This window comes from Ovis aries, chromosome 8, assembly GCF_016772045.2.
Source record: "Ovis aries strain OAR_USU_Benz2616 breed Rambouillet chromosome 8, ARS-UI_Ramb_v3.0, whole genome shotgun sequence".
Classification (NCBI taxonomy): domain Eukaryota; kingdom Metazoa; phylum Chordata; class Mammalia; order Artiodactyla; family Bovidae; genus Ovis; species Ovis aries.
In genome coordinates this window covers 87,058,904-87,075,546 of record NC_056061.1, presented here as the reverse complement: position 1 = coordinate 87,075,546, position 16,643 = coordinate 87,058,904, and the positions used below count along the sequence as shown (strand labels likewise).

Sequence of the window (16,643 nt, the reverse complement as noted above, 5' to 3'; positions counted from 1 at the left end):
GACACCCTCACCACCAAGGAAAAGTAGAAATTGGAGGAAGCTGTCAAGAAAGCGCGTAAAAGTTAACTCCAAACTCCAGGTGAAACTGTAAGTGCTAGCAATTGTCTTGGAGAAGCCAGAGAGCAGGCAACGGATGGGAACAATATTTGACAGGAGGACTTGATGAAGCAACCGCGTGCGAGGAGGGGACCTTCATGCGGGCGCAGCGCACACGAGGCACCGGGGCGAGCGAGAGGGAGCAGAAACCGGGACGCTGCGGGGACCGAACGTGGACGTGGGCGCACAGCCAGACACACGGGGCAGCGTGGCCTGACCGTGGGCACAGCGGGGGAGCCCCGAGTCCACACGGGCGACATTACCAGCAGAACTGGAGGCTGACTCGGACGCCCCTGAAGGGTGGGGGCGCGAGTCGGCAACAGCGGTCTCCACGGGAAGGCCTGGCCGGAGAGGGACGTGAAGGGCTGGTATTCTGTGTCCACTGTGAGCTCTCTGCCAAACCTTCAGAAGACGCTGAATATAAACACAAAAGCAGACATCACCTCTGCTGCCACTGCCTGAAGATAATCTCTGAGCCGTTTTTGCATCCCTTTCCAGCACATGTTATGACTCTGTTCACATAGAAGTGGTTTATGGCTTTTATGATAGAATGAGATCATCTCTCTACTACGCCTATGTTGCATACAAGTTTTCTGCTTACTGTGTAGTTACTATATTTCTATATTGATCAATACAGAATTGATCAATCTAGAATTTCCATGTCAGTAAGCTTATTAATTTAATCCATACAAAGTAATAAAATATGGATATAAAAATAGACCTAGGAAGACCATGGTTAATGAAAAGGAATGGCATTTCCTTTCTTGTATAAACAATGATACCTTCATAACCACTACTTAAGACCAAGAAATAGAATGTTGCCAGATTTCAGATCCTCTTTTTTGCCATTTTCCACCACTACCATTTCTGTCCTCTTCAAAGACAACTATGATCCTGACTTCTAATATCTTGGATTAACTTTGACTGCTTTTGAACTTTATAAAACATACAGTGATTTTTTTAAAATTTATCATATGATATTATATAATAACAATTTATAGTTAAAATATTTACACATATTAATTAATGTGCTTATATAATTGCAGTTAATTACCATCTATTTTAGTTGTTAGATGTGTACTCTTCCTCCTGACTCCTCTCACCACCTTTATGATTTTGAGATTCATTTATTGCATATAACTACAGTGTGTTCATTTTTCTTGGGCTATAGCATTCAATTGCATAGATGCATCTTTTCATATATCAGTGATTATTTTCTTGATACAAACTTGGGAAAGTGAGATGGAAAGACCAAAAATCAACTAAGATATTTGCTAGCCATTTCCGGATACTCTTCAGAAAAGGTATATTTGTATGATGAAAACCACCACAATATTGTAAAATAATTATCTTCCAATTAAAATTTTAAAAATTAATTTTTAGAAAAAGGTATGCTGTGTAGTTAATATATTGAATACAATGTATTAATACATTGAATACAATGTATTCTTCAACCAACCATGCAGTGAGAGTGAAAGTCTCTGTCATGTCTGACTTTTTGCAACCCCATGGACTACACAGCCCACGGAATTCTCCAGGCCAGAAAAGTGGAGTGAGTAGCTTTTCCCTTCTCCAGGGGATCTTCCTGACACAGACACTGAACTGGGGTCTCCTGCATTGCAGGCGGATTCTTTACCAACTGATCTATCAGGGAAGCCCAACCACGCAGGAGTGGGCCTAATTCTCACCCCATGCCCAACATGGGGTAGTGCTTTTATTTTTTTAATTTTTTCCAACCTGATGGACAACTAAAACATTTATTGTTTTATAACTCCTTTCAAATCATGTTTGTTAGGAATTTGCACAATTGCATGTGTGTAAAAACTATTCTGTAGCCTTTCCCTTTTAACAATATTTCAGGACCAGTTCCCTGTGACCCTAAACCCACAGCGATGCCATCACCTTTAACGAACACATTATAATCTATCATGTGGATGTATCTGAACTTACCTCCTGAGAGTTTACTATGTGCAAGACATTGTTTAAGGTTTGTTTTCTAAATAAATTTATTATCATAATGTGCTCTTTTAAATCCTAGTGGCAACCTTATGAATACAGGTCTATTATTACCCACATTTTAACAACAAGGAAACTAGGGCACAGAGAGATTATGTAATAATTAGCCTAAGGACAAACAGCTAGAAACATTTGGAACCAAAATTTGAGTGTGGGCTGTTCTGTTTCAGCAGCCCTGACTTTAATTTCCTAAATCCTGACTTTTTAAAATAATCATCACACGTTCCTCCCCTTCAGAACAAAAGGTGCGGTTTATTCCCACTGCGCCTTTGTAGCCTCTCGTAGATTGAAATGGTCCAAAAAATCCGCTAATGAAACGCTCTAAAAATGACTGAACACAAAAGTTAACCACTGCTTGATTCCAAAATGTACTGTTTCTGACAACATTTACACCAATAAGTGTTGCTTTCCATGATTGAATTCATGAAATCACTTTCGTTTCATTTCCTAAACTTTGTACCACAAATGTTTACGTGTCCAAAGAAGAGAAATTCCAATATGTCTTTCGATGCCAACTTCTGTAGGATAAATTCCATGTCACTTAAGAGGGGTCACCAATTTCCATCTCAATTAGCCAATCCTGCCTTTGGGTTTGAGGCTTTCCCAACGGCAAAGCTCGTAGAGTGCCCAGTTCTAGATGGTGAAGTCGATGAGCTTATGCAGTGTCCGGAAAATTTCAGAATAACTCCTTGGCAGGTTTTCCAGAATGACTAAATAACTGACTTATTCCTCCACATGTGTCTGGCTTTGGAAAGTGACATTAAAATAGGGGATAAGAGACGGGATCAATGGCGTCATTAGGTTTATTGAACATTTGAGAAACGTGAAGTGATATCTGTGAAAAATGACAGCTCCCAAGCAACTGGTGACGATGGGTTAAAACCAGTGTGTTCAGCCAAACTTTTTCCACACAGCAGTAACCCAAATTGCTGTTTTCAAAAGCCAGTGGCTTTCCCTGCTCGACCCAATAGCAGTCACATGATTAACGCCCTGAGGTCTTTTTAACCGCTCTGTTACAGAAGCTGTCTAACGCACAGCCACCCTCGCTGCAGAGACCTTTTTGTAAAAACCTCGTTGAAATCATGCTGCTCTGACTGCAGGCTACTGCACCTTCCTCCAAAACATCATAAAGAGCGAAGAATTACTGTTTGCCGTAATCCAGGCCATAAATCAACTCAGACTGAGGATTGGGGGAGAAAATCATGAGTGCTTCCTGCATTCAAATTCAAAAGCCTATCTGTATAACAGCATATTTTGGAAAATGTCAGAGGACGTCAGAGGACTGGTGGCTGCCTGTGTGTGTGTGTGTGTGTGTGTGTGTGTGTGTGTGTGTGTCTGATGGAGAGAGATGACAGGAAGGGGGAGATTCAGGGGACATGAAGGGCAAAAGAAAGCTCAGCACCAGTTAAATAATTCCAGAGGCTTTGATCTTATCAAGCCCTTCCTTGCTGAAACAATATTTTAAGATTGTTAAAAACAGCCACCTTATCTGTTTGACGCTGTCCCCCACTGCCTAACTTATCTGGTCCCAGCTGTTTGAGAAAAATGCAATGTGGCATGACCTTGATTTCTTAGCACCTGACCTTAATATCTAATCAGCTGCGAGTCTCAGTGAAGCCATCCAGAGATGGCACCCAGGCCCCCCGGCAGTCAGGGACTCAAAGGATGCTTATGTCGTCTCCTCCAGCCCCACACAGCAAGCCCACCCTACAAATCTGTGTGCTGGGTCCTGAGGGGTGAGGGGGTACTTGAAAACTGTGGATGCCATTTCAGTTGGAAGTAATGTGGGTGTCATAAAAAATGCCCTGAGTTCATTCTACGCCTCTGAAGGGAAGTCTCAATTTGGATATCTGTTGTTTGTCTTTAGTCACTAAGTCGTGTCTGACTCTTCTGCGACCCCACGGACTGTAGCGCACCAGGATCCTCTGTCCATGGGGTTTCCTAGGCAAGGATACTGCAGCAGGCTGTCATTTCCTTTGCCAGGGGATCTTCCCAACCGAGGACTTGAACTCATGTCTCCTGCACTGGCAGGTGGATTCTCTACCATTGAGCCACCAGGGAAGCCCTCAACTTGGATGTAGAAAAGGGCTAATCACTCATGACTGCTATCGTATTTATAAAACACAAACTCTTCCCCTCTTGTGATAACCGCTTTGAAAGTCATACAACCCAAAGCAGTAAACACACACCCCTACACACACACACACACACACACACACACACACACACAGGAATACACATCCACACGTGTGCACGCATATGAGTGCAAATACAGGCACAGATATGTGTGCACATACATGACACATGAGCTCTAAATATTGCTTTTAAAGAATTTTCTCGTAAGAAGTGTGGCTTAGTGGCCCACACTGAAGTGAAGTCTTAAAATTCTGGAATGATAGACAGAGATGTCAGAGCTATTAAAGTACCATCATGTTATAAGTGGCATAACAGGACCTGGATTTTTTTCTCTCTCGGCAACTTTGGAATCAAATCTGCTTTGTTGACAAAGCAGTAGTTTCCCCACCTGCCTGGCAGGCTCGTCCTGGAACCTGGAAATCAAGCTGTTTTCTCTCTGGTTCTGACACTGTCACCAAGAATGAGTGTCCCGCCATCGCAACACTGCTGCCCACAGCTCAGAGCCAGGTGAGAAGGAACTCTGCCCACCCCTCTCACTATTGGCACCGATTTCCGCGGTCAGCTGCGCTCATACGGAACGCTCACGGATGAATTCTTGAGGATGCTCGTTTTCTACACGATAGTTGTAAAGATGCCTCTGAACTTGAGACAGAAAATTAAGGGGAGCGCCAAGACCCCACTGGCCCTTCTCACCTGCCGGTCTCCCCAGGAAGCTGGGGTCTGGGGCCAGGGCAACACTACCCACTGCGGGGCACTCCCTGGGATGAGGGCTGTCCTAGCCAAGGGCTCCCTGCACTGGAATCTCTCCTTGATCTTCATGGCCCCGGCCTCAGGCCGCACAACTCTCTCCAGGGATCTGCAATTCTGCTGCTAAGTCGCTTCAGTCATGTCCGACTCTGCGCAACCCCATAGACAGCAGCCCACCAGGCTCCCCCGTCCCTGGGATTCTCCAGTCAAGAACACTGGAGTGGGTTGCCATTTCCTTCTCTGCGATTCTGGTGCTGTCATTTGTGGTCAGGTCCCAGGGAAGGCTTCCCTGGTAGCTAGGAGGGCAAAAGTCTTCCTGCAATGCGGGAGACCAGGATTTGATCTCTGGGTCAGGAAGTTCCCCTGGAGAAGGAAATGGCAACCCACTCCAGTATTTTTGCCTGGAGAATACTATGGACAGAGGAGGCTGGTGGGTTACAGTTCATGGGGTCACAAAGAGCCAGACAGGACTGAGTGGCTTCACTTTTCCCAGGAGAAGGGACCACAGTCATTTCTATGGCAGAGTCCCCGACACCCTGACCTTATGAAGACAGCCCTGTGGATGGGGAGACACTGGGCTCCAGCCTGCAAACCCCTGGGAGAGCATCCCCAGGGCTGAGTGGGGCTCCTGGAAGCTGCAGGACCCCCAGCCCAGGGCCCCAGGACCCCTGCCCACCAGGCAGCTTAGACAGTTATGGTCTGGGCTCCTTCTGGTGCTGTGGCAGCTCGGAAAACCGAGTAGGTTTCCATCAGCCCAAACTTGGTTTCCCCGCACGGCTCACACATCATGCTCCCCCCGAGGTGACCCTGGAGCCCACAGGGAGCCCCGGGCACCTGCCCGGAGAGCCGGAGAGTCCACTGGAGGGAGAAGGAGACCCGCACACACCAGACCTCAGCTTCTCAGAGCCGCCTGCAGCTTCCAGAAACGGACATGGCCCGCTCCGCTCTCAGAGTGGAATCTCCTCGCACCTCCACGCCAACAAGAGGACCCTGATGCGGGGCCCGCTGGCCCGGCCGGGCGCTGCCTTCCCAGAGCGGCTGCATACCTGAGCTCGGAGGCCTGGCTCGGACCTGCACTTGCCCTCTCTCCAGACTGCTGGCAGGCTCCTCTCACAGTTTTCCTGTAAACCCAGACCCCCTCTGGAGTGATGAGGCAAAGACCCAACCAGGAAGGGGGATTGCTTTCATGCTGAAGTCTCAGTGAAGAGTTTTGAATAGCTTTACAGGCTGGTCCTCAAAACTCTCCTAAGGTCTGACAAGGTCTCTGAATCCAATGGAAGTGGTGCTGTGTTCACCACCAGGACCCTCCCCACTCACCAGGCCAGCTCGCTCTGCAAGGCCGTCACCCAGGAGTCCCCATAAAACTGGTCAAAGTGTTGGTCACCCAGCCCTGTCAGACTCTCTGCAACCCCATGGACTGGAACCCACAAGGCTCCTCTGTCCGTGGGATTCTTGGGTTTACAGGGAATAAAGTGAGAATTCTACAGGCAAGACTACTACAGCGGGTAGCCGTTCCCTTCTCCAGGGGCCCTTCCAGACCCAGGGATCAAACCCGCGTCTCCTGCATTGCAGGCGGATTCTTTATCATCTGAGCCACTAGGGAAGCCCAATCAGAGGGGAGGAACCTTCCAAATGGATGCTGGGCTTCAAGACTGGAAATGCAGAAGGCAGGCAGCAAGGCCACTGGAGGAGAGGGGACCAGTGCCCCTCCGCCACCCTGGGGGCTAACTGAGACACCGACCCCCACAGCCCCGCCCCGAGCTCCAGCCACGATGGAGGGACCAGACTCTGAGCCTCACACCCCAGGGCCCGGCATGCAGAGCCTTGGAGCTGCGGGAAGGACTGTGTGTCTCTGGCTCCGGCTGGTCACAGGGTGTCACCCGCGCTATAATTAGGTTTTGGACATGCAGGCCAGGAGAGGGAAGTGGGGTAATTAAAGACTAAGCTATCATATGCCTGGCCTCATCCTCTGAAAGGAGGCCGGCCTGCAGCGAGTCCCACACCCCAGCCCCTCAAGGGCAGAGGTGTCAGGGGGTCATTACCAGAGTCCCTGGAAGGGATCCTGTTTTCCACACCAGCGTCAGTCCAGCAAGAGCCAACTAGACGTGTCTGGAGATGCGGGGTGGGGGCGGGGTGAGCAGAAAGCTGACTCTCCCTTTGGGTTGCAGGATCCTGCCGGATGGAGGGAGTGTCCCCCGGATGGAGGGAGTGTCCCCCGGGAAGGACTGCTCACTCTGAACTTGAGCTGGGATGTGGACACAGGGTCCCTTTGACAGTCAAGTCCGCCGGCAAGGCAGGGCTTTCAGAAGCTGGCCCAGCTGAGCTCCCATTCAGCAAGGCTCTAAAATTTCCAGCCTATGTCCCCCAGAGATCTGCTTTTCACAGGAGGAGGCCGGCTTTCCCCCTTTGTTTCTAGAAGCGAGAGAGGAATGGAGTGGCTGGGACCACTGGAACACAAGCTCTGTGCTCTACCTGCCTCGTGACTTGGGTTCAGGGAGGTGTCTGGGTTCGAATCCCAGGCCATCCTCACAGGACCTATGTGGCTTCAGTCAAGTTACTGAACCTCTCGGTGGCAGGGGATTATAGTCGAGGCTGCTGGTTTGTCCTGCCTCCCTTTTTCCAGCGCCCTCTCACTGACTCTGGGCTTGGCTGCAGGATGGCGGTGGCCGATGGGACAGTAACAGAACTCCCAGCTGAGACCTGAGAAACTCCATCTCGCACGGCCTGTAGCCCTCCTGCCGCCCTGCTGGAAGATGCAGACAAGGCCTAGCCTCCCTGCCTCTCTCTCCCTGACGGGGGCAGGAGGCCATCCTGACCAGACAAGCCCTGGCCTCCCCGCCTCTCTCTCCCTGATGGGGTCATGGGGCCATGATGCCTAGATGAGGCCTGGTCTCCCAGCCTCTCTCTCCCTGATGGGGTCATGGGCCATCCTGACCAGACACCAGGGCACAGCCGCCCCGAGCTGCCCAGCTGGGTCACAGAACCGCGGGCCCAGTGCACAGCCCGCGGTTGCAGCCACTACACGTGGAGAGGGCTGTCACACAGCAGCCAGAAGAGGCACATCTTAAGCCTTCAACGTCGTCTTTGCTGAAAGGGGGACAGTGAAAGTGCAGTCAGCACCCCCTCATCCGGGGCCTGGACTTTTCTCGTTTCAGTCACCAGTGGCCAACCGGGGTCTGAAAACATTAAATAAAAAGTTTCAGAGGTACAGAGTGTGTATGCCCACAACCCCTCCCTGCCCGTGGAGGGGGTCACCCACGTGTCCCACACATCCTGCCTGTTAGTCGCTCAGGAGCCCCCGATCAGACCATCGAGGGGTCACAGTGCTGGTGTTCGGCACCCTTGGTTTTGCTGAGTAATTAATCCGAAGTGCAGGAGGAGAGATGCTGGCCGCTGGGGTCTGCCACAGAGAAGCAGGAAAGCTGCCTTTGAGTGAAAAGGCAGAAGTTCTCAACTTCATAAGGAAAGAAACAAATCGTATGCTGAGATAGCCGAGATCATGCTGAGAGTGACCCTTCTGTCCGTAAAATGTGAAGCAAGCTAAAGAAATACAGACTAGTTTCGCTGTCATGCCTCAAGCTGTAAAAGTTACGACCACACTGCTTCGGTGCTTAGTTAAGATGGGAAAAGCATTAAAGTTGTATAGTAAGATATTTTGGGAGAGAGGGGGGCGGGGCTTCACTTACATAACTTTTATTACAGTGTTTTGTTATAATTGTTCTATTTTATTACTTACTGTTATTAATCTCTTACTCTGCCTAATTTATAAATTAAACTTGATCACAGGTATGTCTGTACAGGAGAAAACACGGTATCTCTGTGCTTTGGTACCATCCGTACTTCCAGTTAATGCACTGAGGCCTTGGTCAGGACCCCTTGAGATAAGGGGGCACCTCCCCTCCGAGGGGGTCATGATGATGAAGGGAAATGAGTCAGCTCTCACTGATAACATGCACTGTATATATTACAGTTTGAAAAAAAGAAGCAACTAACCCTCTTCCTAAAGTTTTAACTTTTACAAGCAACTTCTTGGCACTTAAGAAATATCAACTATAACATTTAAAAATGTTGTCAAAGCAAAGAAACTGATGGTAGGGGGAATGCTCAGCATCATTTCTTCCATCCTCTCATCTCCAGGGACACAAAGTGACCTCAGAGCCTCCGAGGCGAGCAGCCAGGGCAAGCTGCACACGACTCCCAACCTGAAATTTGACCACAAGACGGTACCATGCTACTTCTTAGTGGATCCCCCAAACACAGTGGGACCCCAAATACAGACTCCCCTGAAACACCCTGCAGAGGAGACCACCAGTGCCTCACTTTCATTATCCATACCTCAGCTCTGAGCAGGCTGGGAAACCAAACGTTTATTTTAACAGGATGGGCCTCGGATTATGCCTGGAAAAGGAGTTGATGGAGGGATAATCAACAGAGCCGCCCTCCTGGGCAAATGAGTGGAAGACCTTGAGCAGTCAGGGGTGGCGGCGGGGAGGGCGACGCGTGCGGTGTTTGGGCGTTTCGGAGTGTCCAGTCTCTCCGTCGTGTCTGACTCTTTGCGACCCCATGGGCTGTAGCCTGCCTGTCCTTCCCTATCTCCAGGTCTCTAGAAAGCAAGGGCGAGAACGTTCAGTCTGATGGCTGACTCACTCACTTACACGCCGGGCGCTCAGAGTATGGTGAATGTCATGCTCTCTCCCTTTCCTCTACACCCACCCCTCCACTAGCCCTCCACTGCGCTCTGCAAAGCAGGCCAAGGCGCTGGGACCCAGTTGAGCCCTGGAATGAATTCAAAGCAGGGTTTGAACTCAGACTTTATGACTCCAAAGTCAGAATTCTCTCCTCTCTTCCAAGATAATCAGAAAGAGGAACCAAAGAATGTTTTGATTAAGTGGAAGGAGAAACAGTAGCAAAGACAGGGGCTTCGTGAGGCAAAGTGTTTAAGAGTTATAGGGTGAGCTGAGGGAGTCGGGGACAGAGGGGGAAGAGAGAGAATTTGGTCCAAACAAGTAGAAGACCCAGGTCAGTCCCCAACATTCACTGAGAACTGAAGACCCAGAATCTAGAGCAGAGCAACCGAGAACTGGCATAATTGCCAGGATGAAGCTTGGACTGTGGGATTATCTTTCTGGTATTAAAAGAAGCTGATCAATTTCCACCCTCTCCTCCCCTCCACAAGGATTATTACAAGAGCCGCTGGTAAGATCTGTTATTTCACAGAAAAATGGGGTTTTGAACATGTTAGTCAGATTGTCAGGCTAAACCTCTCGAGTGTGTGGCTTGAACGTCCGTCGGGATGACGTCTTTATCCATTCAGGAAGCGTTTACTAGACGCTTGCTGAGAGTAATGCACAGTTGGGGGCGTGCCAGAAAAACTCGACCTGTGCTCCCAAGGTCCTTGCAAGGTTGGGGAGATAATGGCACAGGGGTGAGTCAGAGCACGGCGTGAGCGCCACTGAATACACCGTCAGCAGAGCATACCTGGGGCTCCAAGAGAGCAAGGCGGGGGAGGAGGTAGGTATGAGAAGCGCACCAGGGGCTTCCTGCAGGAGGAGGCGCTGGAGAGGTTAGGAGGGAGCCAGACCCTCCGGCACGAGGAGGCCTTGTTTCCAGAATAAGATGTCCTGTGCCCAGGTCAGGTGTGGCCGGGCCACTGGATCCTTAGGTGACAGCTGAGTGGTTAGGCTTTTAGGGGCAGTGGTGCAGAACGGCTGGCAGCTTCAACATCATCTTACAGAGAAAGCCCCAGGTCCCTGCAAGAGTGTGGGAACCAGCTACAGTGGTTCCCACTGTAAACTCTTGAGAGTTTAGCAGACTATTTGTAAAAAGAACTGCCGTTCGACTTACTTTCCTTGTCTCAGAATACAAGTCATTTTTAGAAAAGCTAGTGCCTGGTCTTTGAAGACTGTAAGTAACTTGGAATTAGGGTGGCTGGATTTAGAAGATAGACATAGGATGCCAGCTAAGTTCGAATTTCAGGTGGACAGGGAGTAACTTTTGGGTGGAAGCATGTCCCGAGAATCGTTGGGCATTCTGAGTTTCGCCTGGGACCCCCGCTTGGAGGGAGTGAAGAGGCGCCCGGTGCTGTTCTAGGATGGGTGGGACGATGCATTTTGTTTTCAGGAGTGCAGGGCAGAGAGGCCAGCCATGCCTTCATGCACACAGCAGCTGTGCGCCTGAAAGGGACTTCCTGTTCTTTCTCATGTCCATCATATTTAGAACGGCCTTACATTTGAAGGAATCAAATATGTTTTCAGAGTAAAGAGTATTTCTGTCATGGCAAGAAGCAATTATCTAATTCTGGCCTGGAGAATTCCATGGACCAAGGAGCCTGGCGGGCTATAGTCCACGGGGTCGCAAAAAGCTGGACATGACTGAGCTACTAAGCACAATTACCCCACACATGTTAGTGTGTTTGATTTAAATCAAATATTTATATTTTGGTTTTTCTCAAAGGAGAAGCACACAGAAGAAAGCCTTTTTGCCAAGTCAGGATGCACAGCCCTGGAGGAGTTTCCATGAAGTTGCTGGTAAGTCCTGAGAGCCCTGGTCTGGGAGCTCTGGGTGGAATCCTCCGATCCCAGAAGGACAGACGGCACATCTCTCTCCTGCCGGAGCCCTCCGAGTCAGAAGCTGGAGCAGACGTCTTCTGACCCAGAATCAGCAGGGTGAGAGCAGAATTTACCAACAAGCTCAGGACATGGCGTTGAGAAGGAAGATCTCGGACTGGAGAATTAATTTTCTCTCCTTCCTGAGCAGAGCAGCTCTCCGCCTAAAGCCAAGAATCTTTCCAGAATGCAAGTCCTGAATGGAGACAGTCCAGTAAGCGCCGCGTGACCCTAATCACTCTGACCACGTTCTGCCACAGTTTGCAGTGGCCTACATCTAACACAGGGTCCACGTGACGCACTTCTCCGGAGAACAAGGCTGAAGCTCGGCCAGTGGGCCGGCGTTCCCCAGGGGACCAGGGGGTGCTCTCTTCTATAAACTAATCACAACTGGAGGGCTCTGGGGACAAAAGCCTGTGTGCTGGGCTTCAGCGTTTTCGGTGATATGATAACTAGGAACAGACCCCCGAGAAACAGATCTGGCTCAGACAGAACACGTGTTTACTAAAACGTGATCTGCACAATTAGATCCTTGTAAAGATCTCAAACTGGAAACCCAGCAAAATTAGATATTTCTCATGAGCTTTTATGTTTCCTAGTAAATATCCCTCTTGCTCAGTCACAGTTAGAAAATGATAAGCATCGGCGCATGACCACAGAGGAATGTTTTTGAAGTAGCAGATTTTAAGAGAAAGCCTGTAATTCTAATAAAAATAAGAAACCTTCCGTTTCAGACACCTTTTGATTTTATGAGAAGAGTTTGTTTTCGTAATATTTGTATCAGACCAGTTTGCTTTTTTCCAATATAGAATCAATACTGTATTTGCCTACAACTCTTTTAAGTCTTCCTTTTTTTAAACTGCCAATTGTTAAAGCATGTGTATAGAAGCTAAAGAAAGGTAGTATCTAAAAAATATTAGTGAATTTAGGTCTCAACAAAGATATTAGTAAGACTAGCACAAACATTGAACAAAGATTCAAGATGAATTAGACTCAAGATACTCTTAAAAAAAATCACTAAGTGTAAAAACACTGTCTCTCAGCATTAAAAACAGTAAAAATATTGATAAGCAATAGACTTCAATGTTATATACTTTGAAAACAGAATAAAACTGAAAGAAAATATTCTTTAAAACAGAACTCTTAGGAAAAAATGAGAGAAATATCATTTTGATATTCCTACACTGATATTCTGTGAAACACTTCCAAAAAGATTAATAAGAGTACCATGTAGAGGTCCACAGCCCAACAATTTTAGGGAAAACTCAGTGTGTTGTTTGAAATATTATTTTCATATTAAAGACTCTGATAAGTGCTGCAACCAAGAATCATGTTTGATTGCATTTAATCCACCTTTTTCAAAACTTCTTGCACGTAGGACCCCATTTCTTCCTGCATACCTATCAACAACCTAAAGACTATTTCGCAGGAAATACTAATTTGAGAAACAGTCCATGACTGAAAGAGATCAGGTTCCCTGCCTTTATCACCCAAACTTTCAAAAGGACATGAAGAGCTATTGAAAAACATTCATTGAGATGTTAACTCATGCAGTTAGTCAAAAGCATGCCATCTATTTTTTCCATAGCGTTGGTCATATTTCAGCCTCCTGGTCTCCTAGCTCTTGGGACAGACTCTCCCCTCCCCCCCAGCCCTCTCCCCGCCTCCCCTCGCCCAGCTCCATTTCCAATGGAAATCTGGTCCCCCGAACTTCCAGCAGGGGGCTCTGTCTGCTAATGCTGATGTGAAGGCCTTGAAGCTGGTTCAAGGTTAAGCAGGCTCAACAGCTAGCAAGCTATAAATGTCATTCTGGCGTTTAGGACACAGCATTACAAAAGTATGATCATGGTTCAAGAATGCTGCCAAGAGAGAAATCTGTGCTCAGAATTTTATTATTAGGTTTCGTCCTGTGTCCATTTTCAAATACAGTTAAGAGAGTCCAAAGGGGAAAAAACAAAAACCAAGGAGGATTTTATAAAATAAAAATCAAGTAATGACTGATACTGAAAAAAAAATCTTTAAGACTTAAAAATTTCCCTGCATGGTTGGCAACTCAAGGCTGCCAATTTTCTACCAAAAATAGTACAAGAAAACCAAAATGTGAAAGTACAGTTGAAAATGAACGGCAATAAATTACTTCTACTGAGATGAAGGACAGACACAATTCTTCAAGAAGGACCTCCCTGAAGGAAGGAAGCACCAGGTTTGGCAAAGTGTCTATTGGAGAAGTTCCTATCAGTGATCTGGATTTTTTTTTTTTTCTCTTAAACTTCTTTTCCACAGTCCCCTGTACACTGCCCCCACCCCCAACACACACACAAAAAAGAGCATTTCAAATATTCATAAATTGGACTGTAAAGAGATAAAAATATTTAGTTCAAAGGGAAAGCAACACTGCTTCAGCCAGAAGAGCTGGAAACGCGCCCAACAAGAAGGTCGAAGACGCAAATAGACAACAGATAGAACACACACCCACAACACTGCACTTTTGCTTTAGTCCCAGGACAGGGTGGCTGCTTGGAGGGGGCCTGGCTCCCACTGGGGAAGAAACCTGCCACACGAGCGTGAGCGGCTAATGAATTAAGGCCTTTGCAGGAGAGTGGAACAGTTTACTCCCGCCCGAGCCTCAGGAGAGTTTGTGTGGAATACACCCACACCACACAAAACACCTCACGGCAAACCAGGCCAAGCCTTTGCCATTTTTTTTTTATTGAAAGGCCAAATCCAGCTCTATACATCAGCCAGACGTGAAACCAGTGCATGGCTCTCCCATCGCCCCATAATCATGTGTACAGGACTGTGAGAATGTGACCACTTTTATCCGATGTGTTGATCTCCTTAGAGGTCAGCCTGATGTAAAGATGTTATTCCCATGTACTCTGTCCTTTCACATACTGTTTATTTCATCCCAGAAACCAGACTGTTGCAATGCTCGCAGGGTGTGGCCTGTAAACTGTGTGCAGGGGGCAGACGTGGGGAAAACACAGCATGATATAAGTAAAGGGTAATAAAAAGACCTTCCACTTTCACTGGGAAATGTGACCACAGAGGAGAGAGAGCCTGTGCTCTGGGCATTCCTCACCGAGCAAGCTCTTCAGGACACACTGCAGCTGTTTCTAGCTCCCAGCAGGGAGGATCCCGGTGGGATGGCACACAGTCTGGCAGGAGCGGGGAGACGGGCCACAGAGCTCGTCAGAATCCCCTGCCTAAACTCCCCAGGCCCAGGCCTCACCCAGCCCAACCTGCAGGGCTCGGAAACTAAATCTGAGAGCTTGTGTCTAAGAGTTAGTGGCAACTAAACGCTAAAAGCAAACAGTTTCATAGAATCAGACCAACCCAGAGTTTTCAAAGCAAGTATCAGTAGAAACAGATATGCTGGCAAATACTTAGATGGCTAACTCAGGGAATAAAGGTGTGATTTGTAGAACCAGCCAGTATCTGTGGTATAAATACTTTCATCACGGCCAGCTTCAAGTCACTGTATGAGACCACTGGATGCAGAGTTGGGAAGAAATACATGTAATTGGCCCTTAAGCTTGGCTCTCTGTGTAGCCCTAGCAGCCCAGAGCAGGTAGGTTAAGGCAGGCTGAGGTGTCCCGGCACCTCCAGACTACAAAGCCAGGAAATCTGCTTAAAACACAAAAATAATTTGGTTCAGGAATCTTTGGTCCAGCACTGGAATGGCTTCTCTTTATCCTAAATTAGAATTTGTTTAAAACAGATCTCGAAACAGCCTCTTGATGTTTGTTAAACCCCATAAACAAAACTATGTTATGTTTAAAAAGCAGTCTTCAATATCTTAAAAGTAACTTTTTCAAAGCTACTTTTCCATACACTCTGGCTGAGTCTTTGTCAGAGACAAAGGCCCTTCCTGAAAGCACTATTTAAAAATATGAAAAAGATATGGACCATGTATTTACAGCTGTGCATTTACTCTGGCATAATTTGGATGATTAATTTTCAAGTCATCTTTTCTTTTTTTTTTTGCCCCCCTCTTCAGCCTTTCTCCCAGAGTTTCCTGGAACTTCACCTTTTCCCCTGGGATGTGTTCTGGAGGATCAGAACGTTTACAGACTAAAGGACCAGGAGACGTGAGTGCTGAGTAGCGGATGTTGGGGGCAGGACAAGAACTGCAAGATCCACCGGAAGACTTCAGCAAGCCCTGCCCACTCACCGGAAGTACGGCCTCCTCTAAAGTGTCTCCGTGTGTCCATAAGGCTTCTGTCATTTCCTGTTTTACTGCCAAGTAAAATGAAATTTCTTCTCATGTTCCCCAAGCCATCAGGCTCTTACGTGGCCCTGTGAACTTTCAAGCATTCGTATTTCTTATGTCTCCTATGTAATTAAATATGTGGCCTACCAAATATTGTAGAAGAGGGCAAAAAGAAAGATACGTCATGAAGAAAAACACCCGTGGCTCTAAAGTATAATATCACACAACTGGTTTGGGCCAGTAAGATGTGGTTACAATACTTTCTTTTTTTTTCTTTTCAGTTTTAATCTGTAGTCATCAATGACATGAAAATGTACAAAGTCACCTCCAAACAATGAGCATCTTAGATAAAGGAAGCTGAAAACATTTCAGATTCTCAGCTCATCATCTTACTATTTATGTTATTTCTGGGTTAATTTCTTGACTCCAAAGAATACAGTGACTGAAACTAATTCAGTTGTTTTCATCTTCTGTGCCTCTGAGGCTGGCTTCTGCTCTTGAACACATTTTGTGCTCAGAAAAAAAATCTCTAGGGTTGCAAATGTTCTGAACATGCTGAAGCGATCCATCCTTTTTTTTTTTTTTAATTTAACGGTAAGGAACTGATACAGACCAATTTTGTGAATTTTTAACAATGTCGTTTAGAACAAAATATAAATGTGATAAAGATAAAAAAATTTTTGAATAATCAATGTGCTATACTCAATAACTCCAAGAGAATGGAAAATTGGGCAAGTTGTTAAAAAGGGCAAGATGAACTCTATAAAAATAACAAACAAAGCCTGTAACAATCTAAGCACTGAGGAATTAGTGAAGGTAATTAAATATTA

The 16,643-nt window shown here is 47.0% G+C and overlaps 1 long non-coding RNA gene across 6 annotated transcripts in view; it reads right to left on the bottom strand.

Moving 5' to 3' along the window:
• Positions 1-7,846, bottom strand: part of LOC105608370 (uncharacterized) — a 33,184-nt gene extending 25,338 nt beyond the window's left edge. For all 6 annotated transcript variants that reach the window (XR_009601559.1, XR_009601558.1, XR_009601557.1 and 3 more), the window contains exon 1: positions 360-7,846. This is a non-coding gene — a long non-coding RNA (uncharacterized LOC105608370). The remainder of the gene's footprint in view (positions 1-359) is intronic.
• Between the last annotated feature and the right edge of the window lie 8,797 nt (positions 7,847-16,643).